Here is a 13,716-nt window from a genome sequence, read left to right on the forward strand (position 1 = left end):
GAAGCTGCCCTAACCGAAGGAAGCAGTGGGGCCATGAGAAGGAGAACCCAAAGAAGACCCATCTGAATGGAACACAAAGACAGGTGGGGAGCAAGTTGCCTCAGGGGCCACGAAATTACAGTCCAGAATGTGGAATCAGATGCAAGGTATATGGGAAGTTCTCAGGGGGATCAAGGGTTGGAGAGAGAAACTGTCTGTTTATTCAGTCAAAAAGCAGATGTTGAACATATGTCACGTGCTTACACTAACTTACAGTTTGGGGGAAGAGGAATGGGAACACATCACTAAAAATCATGAAATCCATACAAAACCTGAGAACATAGAGGCAAGCGAGACTCACGATCCTGGAAAAAAAAATGGAGGCTACTTCTCCAAGAAGGTGAGGCATTCCTAAAAAGAGGTGTTCTCCACATCATCAAGGAGGGACAGGTACTTTCATGCAGAGAGAACATGAGCAAAGGTGTAGATAGAAAATTAACAGTAACTACAGCAATCACCAGCACTTATTTTACACTTACTGTGTGCCAGGTACTCCCCCTATACCATCTCATTTCCTCAAAACAGCCTTAGGAGATGGGCTCTATTATTCTCATTAAATGGGTAGGAAACTGAAGTTACAAGAGGTTGAGTAATTTGCCCACTTCTCAGTCCTGGCAAGGTAGAATCTGGATGCAGCCCCAGCGTCCCCAGTCTTATACCCACACTTCTTTGGCCAGGTCCCCTTTGAGGATGAGGATTTTCCCAGAGGCCAGACCCCACTTTTGAGGAAAACAGCTCTGGTCACAAGCTGATGCCCAGGATTAGAATGTCTTTTCTTTATGGCCACCCTCTTCTTTGTTCTTGAAACTCTTACCTCTGCAGGGAAGTGTTTAGCAGAAAAATACCAATCATTTTTATCTCAACTCTAGTAAATAGAACATCTACAAAACCTCCTTTACAGGTCCCTTCTTTCCACAGCAATCTCCCAGATACATAGGAGAAGGAATTATAGAATATGGAGATGGGGTAGGAGAAGTGCCCCTTTCCATCTACAAACACTTATTTAATTGACGAGTCCTTTTTTTGCCCTCTGAAATCTTTCTTTTAAGATTTATTTATTTTATAGAGAGAGAGAAAGAACACAAGGGAGAGGGAGAGAGAACCTCAAGCGGGCTCCACGCTGAGTGTGGAACCTGACACAGGGCTTGATCTGATGACCCTGAGATCATGACCTGAGCCAAAACCAAAAGTGAGACACTTAATGGACTGTGCCTACCAAGCACCCGGCCCTCTGAGATCTTAAAGCAACACAGGGTACTCATTGGGGGGGGGGCGGGTGGCAAGTTTGAGTGAGAGAGGAGGCAGAGAAGGTGCCATAAAAGGAAGGCAAAAGCACAAAGTTTGGGGAAAAGAGTGGGCCATTTATATCAACAGATATATTTCTATCATTGGAAATTCAGTGAGCTAAGATGCTTAGGAAATGTATTAAATAAACTAATAGTTATCAATTTCATTTTCTGCACCAATACTTTAAAGGCTATGGGCATAGAACCATGAGGAGAATTAAATTATTAACTAATATTTATGAATACTTACTCTACATCTGGCATAGGGCTTTAAATGCATTATTTCATTCAATTCTCAAAACAACCTTAGGAGGTAGGTACTATTATTATTCTCCAATTTACAGATGAAGATTCTAAGGCATAAAAAAGTAAAATGACCTGCCCAAGGTCACAGACAGTGTCAGAGCCGGGATTCAATCTCAGGCACTCAGGCTCCAGAGCTTACACTCTTAATCGTGAGACAAGCCTCTAAGTCCTCTTGTCTTTTGTGACATTATTTTAATATTTCAGTGGCTTCAGGAATGTTTGCTAGGCTATGGCTGGGTTCATACTAAGCATTCTTTCCCATAAGAACTCCTTATCATGGGGCACCATTCAATTCACTCAAGAGAGAGAGGGTCATGTCCTAAAAAGCCTGGGATGAAAATCAAATGTGTCGACCCAAAAAAAAATTTTTAAAAAGGTGCTATGTTCACACGAGACTACTTAAATAAAGCTAGCAGATTTTCAGCAACTTTTTTTTCCCAGGATACAGGCCCAGGTGCCTGAAATGGGGAGGTTAGGTGCCCATGATTATTTTTTTAATATTTTATTTATTTATTTATTTATTTGAAAGCGAGAGAGCACAAGGCGGGGGTGGGGGGGAGAAGGGCAGAGGGAAAGAATCTCAAGGAGACTCCCCGCTGAGCGCGGAGCTCAACACAGGGCTCGATCCCACTATCCTGAGACCGTGATCTAGGCCGAAATCAAGAGTCAGACACTCAACTGACTGAGCCACCCAGGCACCCCAGTTATTTCTTCACTATTAAATAAAACATCTTTGTTTTTTGTCTTCAGTATAGAATAGTGAGAGATATATGAATTGGTAACATTTTATTTGGACCACAGCTTAGAACAGTCTGTACTTTTGAATTAAAAATAATAACAATAGGGGCGCCTGGGTAGCTCAGTAGTCAAGCATCTGCCTTCAGCTCAGGTCATGATCCCAGGGTTCTGGGATTGAGCCTCGCAGTGGGCTCCCTGCTCCGCAGGGAAGCCTGCTTCTCCCTCTCCCACTCCCCTGCTTGTGTTTCCTCTCTTGCTGTGTCTCTGTCTGTCAAATAAATAAATAAAATCTTTAAAATAATAATAATAATAAAAATAAACAAGCAGATGAATCATTACCTTTGATGACCAAGTTAAGGATTAGCAGTTAGGAAGACCCTTGTTTTTTTTACTGTAGTAGATTTCTGATTGTCAAACTAAAAATGTCTCTTATTTTATGAGCATTTGACCTATTTGAAAGAAGTGTAAATTATCTAAGGGTTTCTTTTGTTAAATTCACAGCACCATCTTGACATCTACTCAAATACATAATAACTTGTTATCATAAAACCTGCAGCAGAAATGAGTACTAAATAGTTCATGCATCCCTTCTGGGATTGTACCATCTGAATGAATATATCTTCTCTTTGATGTTTTGGAAATTAGTTTTATGTGAGCCGTACCTGTAGGTGGACCACTGGATATTGACAGAATACAGGATTCTTCCATATTGTCATTGCTGTTATATATCTCACTCTCACTTTTTAGGACAACCAGGGTTTGATTCAACCCCGAAAATCCCAATATAGATGGTGTTTTATTGGCAGTAATGTCTAGTCCTTAGAAAGATTATATCAGAAAGTTCTCTTTCTCTTCCTCTCTCTTAATCTCTCTCTCTCTCTCTCTCTCTCTCTATCACACACACACACACACACACACACACACACACACCCCCATACAAAAGCAGCTTCAATCTCAGCCTGCCCTGACCTGACCGGGCAACCAGATGCTCCCAGGTAAGCATGAGAACAGTCCAGATTCAATAGAGTATATTGCCCTTCCTTTGGTCCATCTCACTCATGCCCAAAGGAGAGTCTGTGGTGCTGAGGAAAAGTCATATATCTAGAAATTGTATTTAACAAAGGTCCCTAGTTGTTTGAGTAAAGCTTGCTAGTGTGCTTTTAGAATGCTTACTTTCTCATTACTTTATAGATAAACTATAAAGCAATAAACTATTACAAAATAATAAAACTGTAAAACCATAAACAGTAATAAATTGAAATGATCAAATTTAACAAAAATCTGTCCCAAACATGAGTCACTATGTTCATATGAGGCTACTTAAATAATGCTAGCGATTTTCAGGAACAAACAGCATTCTTCTCCAAATAAAAACTTGCAGATCATCTGGGCAAAGGGCCAAGCGATAAAAAAATTATTTTTTCTTTTCAACTTAATGTCTTCACCATGAAGAAACATACATTTTTCAGAAATTTTCTTTAACCCTATTTAAGATTATGCCTCATATCATTCTTAGAGATAATATGAAGTAGATCAGAATTATATTGACTAAAGGGTATTAAACTGGTGATAATATAAATGATTATTGTATAAATTATTGTCAAGGATTTTTTTCTAGTCGGCTTTCTAAGGCCGAGCTCTGTTTAGCAGAAATAGGAGCCACCAATGCAAGCCACATCTGTAACTTTAAGTTTTCTAGTAGCCACATTTAAAAAGTAAAAAGAAACAGGTGAAATTAATTTTAATAAAATATTTTACAATAATATACTTTAGTTAACCCATTGTATAAAAAATTATCATTTCCATATATAATCGCTATGAACTAGTTATTGAGGAGCTATTTTCTATTTTTTCACACTTTGTCTTAAAAATTCAGTGTATTTGACAATAGCACATCTCAGTTCAAACAAGCCATATTTCAAGCGCTCAGGAGTCACATGTGGCCAGTGGCTACCTTGGTTTTGGGGAAAGTACAATTTCATAGGTAAACTGTGCTATATTATGTGATAGGAGAAAATGATGGAAAAAAACATGAGTCCTGCCCTCAATAAGGGCAAAATGCAGGAATTCTTTCAGGCTGAGGAACTTCATGAAGGGGTACAGGGCTACGAGCCTAAATGTGCCTTTCTGCAATTTAGAGACCCCCTCCTTCCCAAGACACTTGATTTCCATCTGTCAGAAAATGGACAAAATATGCCAATTTTATTAAAACAAAGTACTCTACTACCATCAGCCAGGAAACTGTTTTAATAAATATATAAACCTATGATGTCTACAAAGTAAATAAACCACCCTCCCTTAGAGGTGGCACCCTTGAGCAGTGCACGACCTGCAGAATTGTAGCAGGAGCACCGTTGGTTCTCGTGGCCCAACTCTAGCCATGGCACCTTCTCCTCTCCCCATTCCCTCCCTGCCCACACTCCAGCCAACACCAGAAGAACAGGACTCCCTAGCACTGCTTCAGAAAGTCCACGGCCCTCTCACTCTGATTATAGCACAAGTTATTAAGAAGGGTACCTGACCTCCTTTATCTGTACCCCCCCACCCCACCCCCAACATGCTGTAGGCCAACGGATGACCTATACTTCTAAAGAACTGTCTTGAATTCCCATCGCCTCTTCCAGATTCCAAAAGCTAGGCAAAACCGGGACATTCCCCCTTAATGCAGCCTGTTTTCTGAGAAAGTTCAGATGGCAATCCGTAATTCTGTATCATGCATTTAGTACAATACTTCATTTTCTCAGGGGTGTACACATTATAAGCAATATTTGCACTATAGATACGAAAGTGGACATCCTCAGTTAAATTAGTTTCAAGCATCATCAAGCATTAGTGGAGGGGCATCTTCCTCGGGCTGCTGAAAGGCTGTCTTTGGGTGTGCCCCCACCCCCCGACGGGCTGTTCCGTTGTACTTTCTTCCTTCACATTTCTCCATGCCTTTGCCACCTAACACTAGACTCTCCGCTGAAGCTGATTCTTGGAGTGTTTTTTTTCTTGCCTACTCAATTTGTGGGTATAATTATTGAGTTTACCACACATTAGAAGCACTTACATTCAGTTTATATTTATTTCCAGAAATAAACATAATATGGCCCAAGACTGAATGTTAGCATGATAAAGTACCCTCATCATCTAGAAAACTTCACCGTGGTTCCACTGACTGGTAATAATAGCCTTGTTTCTAAGTAAGTGAGTCATCTTCACTCAAAGCTGAGGGAACAGCATGACCTTTTGAGTTTCTAAGTTGACACTTTGTTGTATTTTTTTAACATAAGATAAGCAAAATTGATTTACCCATTAGGCACAGAAGCCACAAAGCCCTAGGGCCCACAAAATTTGTAGAGGCCAATAAAAATGTTTTAATTTTTTCTAAATTCAAAAGGGAAAAATAAATAGAATCCAACCTGGATCATATCTGTATTTATACCAATGCAATTATAAGATACAATGTTTAAGTTTTTATGGAGGAAGGGGCTTATGAAAGCAAAACTATCTAGGATCAATGAAAGTATTGACACAGCCCTACTCTGGCTGATACCACAACTCCTGTGAAAAATCTCATGGATACTCTGTTCTTCCTAAGCAAAGAGTATATTTCCTTCAAACTTTATTTCCAACTATTGTTAAAAAAAAAAAAACCTTCTCTCGCAAAATGATAAGCTGGTGTTTTCCAAAGAATCTGAAGAGTTTAGAAAAAGGAGGCCTAGAATGTGAGAGTCTGGACTCTAACCAGTTTGGTAATCTGCAAAGAACATTCCCTTCCAGCTAATACAGTTCAAGGTCAAAGGAGATTTTTTGAACGTGCTAATTAAAATGTTAGATAATGCTTGGGCAGAGGAAGACTCATTTTTATTCACACATTTTGAGAGTGATTCATGAATGAGTGGGATAACACGTCAGACTATATCCCAGACCTTAATCACTTACCAAAAGTTAAGCATTTACTTATATCAAACCAAATTTACTAATATAACTTCATAATAAAAGTGAAATTAAACTTAAAACAAAATCAGTAAGTCAGGTAGGTATTAGCATCATGGTCTCTCTAAGCCTAAGATCACTTTTGATGTGGAATGTGTGAGTAGCTGACAAAGAAATGTGTGTGGCAAGGGGCCAGCAAGTGTATGAGGCAAGAACTCTAGTGAAGGAGGCAAATCCCTTAAACTAAAACAAATGTGAGCAGCAGGCCTTGGCTTCCAGCCAGCGCTCCTCACCTTAGCAAGGCCTGAGCAGTCCAGACGCAGAGGCTGAAAGGTGCTCATACAGAAGCAGCTACCAGAAAGTGAGCTGGAGCAGGACCCAGGGGCTCAAAGACCCTAGGTTCATCAATAAACATGAGATAGCTGGGGAAAGGTGTCAAAAAGCTACAGGTGAAGCTTCATGAAAGATGGCAGCTTGGCCAGCCCGCAGCAGCCTGACCTAAGGCAGCATTTCGGAACAATAGCATGGGCAGCTGGGGGTTTGAAGGACTGAGCTGTGGAGGAGCCTGGCTACACAAGCAGTGCCTACAGCAACCAGGCTCCTTCACACCATTCATCCCCACCAGTGGCTTCAGCTCCTAGAGCAATGGTGCCAACCACAGTTGCCCCAAACCCATGCAGAATTGGTGTCCACCAGACTATAAGTGGTTTTTACTTAGGCTAAAAAAAAAACTCAGACATTAAAAGGTTGAGACTTGTGCAAAATCACACAGTTAGCTGAAGCCCCTGGGTGGCTCAGTTGGTTAAGTGTCCGACTCCTGATTTCGGCTCAGGTCACGATCTCAGGGTGGTGGGTTCGAGCCCCGCATCAGGCTCTACGCTCTACGCAGAGTCTGCTTATCCCTCTCCCTTTACTCGTCCCCCCACTCTCTCTCTCAAATAAATAAAATCTTAAAAAAAGAAAAAAAAAAGGTTGAGACTTGTGTAAAATCACAGTTTCCTAAGGCTATAGATTCCAAACTGTGACGGAGATGATATTTTACAATCATTGTCATTTGTAGAGATAATTAAAGATTATGCAACCAAAACATGTAGGAGAAAGGTATTTGTTAGGCAATTAATAAAAATATTATGATACTTTCCTGGATTTTGTGTTTAGAGTATTTTTAGCTTTTTAAAATTTGTAGTGTGTCCTGTCTTTTCTCATTCTAAAGAAACATCTGCACTGAAATGTGTATTTGTAACTTTGTGTTTACTTAAACAGCACCCCTCCCCATTGAATAAGCTAAAGGACCCACAAATCTGCATCTGTTCCTAACCGTCTGCATACCCACCACTAGATGTGAGATCCAATTCCTTCATCATTCCAGTGAAGAGAACCTTCTTTCTGGTTAGTTGGGGAAAGAATCCAAATGAAGGGTGGTGTGAATGTTTTAGGTAAAAAGTGAAATGCCTTTGTATCAATCAAGGGGGACCATAAAGTTCGATGGGTTAGGCTGCATTGATTACAGTGTTAAGCTACTACTTACTCAAAGGAGACAGGTGACAGGTAGAAAGGAAGTGGTGTGTATGTTCAAAACACACTCCCAGCCAATCTGGCCATATTTGTTCATCATCATCACCAACTCATGGTATAATCTTCATTAGGATAAACTCTGTTAGTCCCTTCTCTCCAGATTCTCCTTGTCACTTAGAGATATATGGGAAGCTGAGAAGTGAGAGTAACCCCTAGAAGGTTTTCTTTCTAGCTGTGAGAGGTGACCAAAGCCTGATTTCCCATGCTTAGATCAGGTCATTGTAGCTGCTGTCTAGACAATCAATAGATAGAGACAGGGTCATGGGAGTGATCCCTTTTCTTCTGGTTCTCTTTACTGTCTGAAGTGTTTTGAGCTAAAAACTGATACTATGTGATTAACATAACATAATAAAATAAAAAAATGTAAAAAAAAACTGATACTATGTTTTGTGAAAGTGATTAAGTAAGGAGGCCATTCGACTGAGGTGGTCCTAACGCCTTCGTAGCTTATGTAATAAAAGCAAACCCTAAGCTGAAGTCAATGCACTTGAATCCAAGAAAATAACACTTCAGAACAACCAGTCATAAACAGCCAATGCGGCTTTCCTAAGTGAGACAACCATAAGCTACAGCCAATCAAATAACTTTCTTGTGTTGCTTCTGCATCTTCTCTATAAAGACCTTTCCCCTTGCCCCTGTCGGTGGGGCGCTTTTAACCACTTTCAGTTTGATGTTACTTGATTCCAATCGATGTCTGCTCAAATAAACTCTTGAAAAACATTTTAATGTGCCTCAGTTTATGCCTTTTAACAGTTTCTAAAGCCACTCACTATAGATTAAAGTTTAAAAAGTGGAGGAGCACCTGGTTGGCTCAGTCAGTTAAGGGGCTGCCCTCGACTCAGATCATAATCCCAGGGTCCTGGGATCAAGCCCCACATCGGGCTCTCTGCTCAGTGGGGAGTCTGCTTCTCCCTCTCCCTCTGCCGCTCCCCCTGCTTGTGCTCTCTCTCTGTCAAATAAAGAAATAAAATCTTTTAAATAAATAAATAAATAAATAAATAAACAAACAAATAGTGGAGCCTTGGGGCACCTGGGTGGCTCAGTCAGTTAAGCGTCCAACTCTTGATTTCGGTTCAGGTCATGATCTCGGGGTCTGAAATTGAGCCCTGGTTTGGGCTCTGCACTGGGTGTGGAGCCTGCTTAAGATTCTCTCTCTCTCTCTCTCCCCACCCCACTGTCATTATCTTGCTCTCTCTCTCTCTCTTCAAAAAAAAAAAAAAAAAAAAAAGTAGAGCCTTAACCTCAGCGCTGCCTTGGTTCACAGCTCCCCCTCCTACAACTCTTGTCACTCTGTCCCCATCCTCAGGGATCCTCATGGGGAGGCTCTATTACATTTGATGATGATGATGATGACTAGTTTAATTGAACACTTAACTAGAACACATTGTGCTCAGCACTTTTTCATATGATCACATTAACCATCACAACCATACTTTGTGATAGGTACTGTTATTACTACTGTCTTACCGGGGGTGGACTTAGACTTAAAGAAATTACTTAACCAAAGTTACAGATAGCAAGTGGCAGAATTCAGTACATTTTTATAAAGCATAAACCCTTATATATTAGAATAATTCCAGGAGGTGGAAATCTTATTGATCTTGTTCTCTGCTATAGACATCATAAAGTTTGATGAATGGATAAGTGACATGACATAGAGCATGCCTGGAGTTAATTAAAATAGAGATTCCCCGGGACACCCGGGTGGCTCAGTCAGTTAAGCTCTTGATTTCTGTTCAGGTCATGATCTCAGGGCCCTGGAACTGAGCCCTGCAATAGCCTCCTTGCTCAGCAGGGAGTCTGCTTGAGAATTCTCTCTCCTTCGCCCTCTGTCCCTATCCCATTCACACTCTTTTTCTCTCTCTCTCTAAAATAAATAAATAAATCTTCAAAAAAATTAAGATAAAATAGAGATTCTCCAAAGAGAGGTTTTAATAGAATGGAAGGAGATAGGTGAATTAGGTGAAAAATCAAGAACCCCGATGAGTTGGGCCATAACTTAGAAAGCAAATCTATACACCTTGGACCTGTAGGTGTGTGGGGGGAAGGGCAGGGGTATAATAGGTAAATGTAAGTGTTATATTTTGTGCTTTATGGCTATTAAAACATCCTTATTGATTTTGCTAGTTATTAGCAGCAGAACTTTTTCCCATATAATTTTTTTTCTGATATTTAACCTGAAAGGAGTAACAAGACAAACAGCCATAAAGCTGGCCCATCAGATTCACTTAATCCCATCAACATGATTATGTTCATTGAAATATAGTTGAGGATTATTATTTTAGGATTCATTTTTTAAAATAATCAAAATTATGTGAAATATCACTGCAATGTACGTAAACTCATCATCTGTTCTTTTGATTTATTCTCTACATCATGCTCTTCTTTGCCATGTACGTTTTCCTATCACTTTTCAGACTTCTTAACACTCTCTTTTTCTTAAAAAAAAAAAATCTAATTTCCTTCATATCCATTCCTCCTTTTGCTTGTCCTAGTCATCATGAATAAATTGTGTATGTATGAAAATGTCAGTGTACATAGACGAACAATGTGAATCAGAATATATTAAACTGACACTGTCAGTCTTCTCTCAACACCAACCTCACAAGCATAAATTTCACCCCCCCTTTTTTTTTTAAGAAGAAAATCTTCCTACAAAAGATGTCTTCAACTATTTAGGCCCAGATTTCTGGAGTTATATTTCACATAAATGTCACAACTTGCAATTTAATAAATGAGAAAGAGTTTTACACCTAGATGTTTCAAGGGGAAATTACTTTCATTTAATACCTGGGAGGATGGATTTACCCTCGAGGTACCACATGAGAACAGATAGAGACAATACAGATAGTTTTCTGCAAAGGAGTATTTATTAAGTTAATCTTTTTAAAAATTTTATTGTTATTTCTTTTGAGAGAGAGAGAATGCAAGCACGTGGCGGGGGTTGGGGAGGCAGAAGGAGAGGGAGAGAGAATCTTAAGCAGGCTCCATGCCAGGGCAGAGCCCGATGCAGAGGCTCAATCTCAGGACCCTGAAATCATGACCTGAGCCAACATCAAGAGTCAGACGCTTAACCAACTGAGCCACCCAGGTGTCCTGAAGTTAATGTTATTTAAGTACTGGGTTCCCTTTTTCACTTTTTAAAATTTTTATTTAAATTCCAGTTGGTTAACATATAATGTAATGTTACATTCGGGTGTACATTTTAGTGATTCAATACTTAGGTACAACACTGCTGCTCATCACAAGTGCTCTTCTTCATCCCCATCACCTACTTTATTGATCCTCCCTCCCCCTCCCCTCTGGTAACCATCAGTTCGTCCTCTAGAGTAAAGAGTCTGTTTCTTGCTTTGCCTCTCTTTTCTTCCCCCTATGATCATTTGCTTTGTTTCTTAAATTCCACAGATGAGTGAAATGCACCCTGATGTTTATAACAACATTACCTACAACAGCCAAATTATGGAAAGAGCCCAAATGTCCATCAACTGATGAATGGATAAAGAAGATGTGGTGTGTGTATATATATGTATACATATATATACAAAGAAATATTACTCAGCCATAAAAAAGAATGAAATTTTGCCATTTGCAACAATGTGGATGGAGCTAGAGTTTTAACACTAAGCAAACTAAGTCAGTCAGAGAAAGCACTGGCTTTCATGATAAAATTAGAGGGACTTGTCCTGGATGAAAATAGCCCTTAGATATAATGAAATCTTACTTAAGAATTGAGAGATTCTCTGTCTAAAAGATTCCAAAAAAAAAAAAAAAAAGCTTCTGAGTCCATATTAACAATATTTAAAATATGAACATAATTTAAATAAATAATGCTTAAAACTCTTTCAACAGCTAATATTTACCAACCATCAGTGAATTAATATTTCATTTTTGTATATTTAACTAATGAGCAGTTTTCTATTCAGGATTCGATAAGAATATGGCATAAGGATGAGAGATAGGGATAAGAAAAGACGAGAATATGGTACTTGCTGAGCCTGATGAAGCACCAAATATTGTCAGTCAGTAGCTTTTCATGTTTAGTTTTCTCATGTTCATATACCTAGAGGGAAAGCAGGCCACTGCCTGCCACCGCTAACAAGGTAAAGGACAAGAAGGTCATTTTCCTTGACAGGGGCTTATTATTCAATTGATGCATTTCTCAAATTTGAAATTAGGTGAATTGGTAAAGCAAGAAATCCCTTATAAATATGATAGAAGGATTCATAAAATTTTAATTGTATAGAATTTTTACAGATTCAGCAATTTGAATTCCAACATTTACAGAAGATGCTACACAAAGGTTTTGGTTGACATCGAAAGAAAAACACTAACCGCCAAAGTAACAGGGCTCTTCACCTTGTCAGGTTTTTAGTGACATGAGCAAAGGTTTTAGATTAAAGGTTACAGTTTACTTTCAGGGTTCTTTCCACACATAGTATTCTTTTACAGATAACTTCTTTTCTCACTCTCTGACATTCCTATCTTCCTCAGAGAACTTGAGAACTGGGATAAATAAAGGAAGAGGTACAGAGAGATGGAAAGGTGAGGCTGAAGGGATTTGGGCTGAGATTTTTAATAGCCCAGGAGTTGTCGATCACAGGTGAGCCTTCTGACTGCAATTTTTTTTTTATTAAATGTTAAAAAAAATAACACATAGCCATATCAATTATACTCCCAAATCTTAGACATGAGGCCCTTAGTCTTAGAAACATACTTATTAGCATGACTGTTGGCTAAAACTTGGGGAGTCATATGCCTGTAGATTATATTTGGAGAAGAGATAATTAAATACATAAATGATTTGGGAGATAATAGATATTGCTATACATAATTCATTGGAAAATGTTTACCCACGTCTTAAGTTTAAATCATTTCCAAAAATGCATATATGTTCCCCAAACCTATTATTTTGAATATGTAAACCACATTTCCTTTATTGAACTTGTGGAAATACTTAAAAACAATTGTTGTAAAAGTTCATTTTCACCTGTTAAACACTAGATTTTTGTGTGCCCCCCAAAATCTTTCTTAAGCATTGGTTTTTCATGATCTAAATAACAGAATGAAAACTGAAATAAATTAGTTATCTTGGCTTTTACAAATAGCCACATTTGTTGCTTTTAAAACAACATGAGGTGCCTGACTGTGAATATGTTTCTCTGTGTGAGATTATTCAATGAGTTCAGTCAGTCAGTCATATAAAACTGTTTCGCTTGAAAATGGCTCTTTTGCAAAATTTCTTTTGTTTTGACATCAAATTTCAGCATAACAGAAACGTAATCAAAGTTAACATTTATATTAGCTGATTTTTAATGGTTGAAATAACAAGATAGAAAAATAAAAGAGCACAGAGGTAAAGCAGGAAAATTAAGCATAAGGTAAGTGTTAATAAAGAAGAAAGAACAGAGATTCAGATTATTGCCTTGAAGCCATATGGTTAGATATTAGACTGCATTTTAGAAGCTATTTTTACTGTTAATATAACCTGCAGAGCCGTACGTAAAACCTTCCCGTTAATCTGACTTTTCCAATTATCACTCCTTTGCTTTTCTTTATATCTTTACCATTATTATATCTATCCCTAAGTATATAGATTGGTTTTGCCTGTGTTTTTAAATTCTGTGTAAATGGAATCATGCTATATGAATTGTTGCTTTTGCCTAACCTTAAGTCAATAGAGTCATCCATGCTATTGTGTGTACTTGTAGTCCGTTCCCTCTAGTACTGTGAAGCATTTCATTGTGTGAGTATATCACAACTGATTTATCCATCCCACTGTTAATGGGCATTTTAACTATTTTCAGTTTAAGATATTTAAACCAAATATTTCTATGAACACGCGGGAGCACTC

The sequence above is a fragment of the Zalophus californianus genome, chromosome 7 (assembly GCF_009762305.2).
Source record: "Zalophus californianus isolate mZalCal1 chromosome 7, mZalCal1.pri.v2, whole genome shotgun sequence".
Lineage (NCBI taxonomy): Eukaryota > Metazoa > Chordata > Mammalia > Carnivora > Otariidae > Zalophus > Zalophus californianus.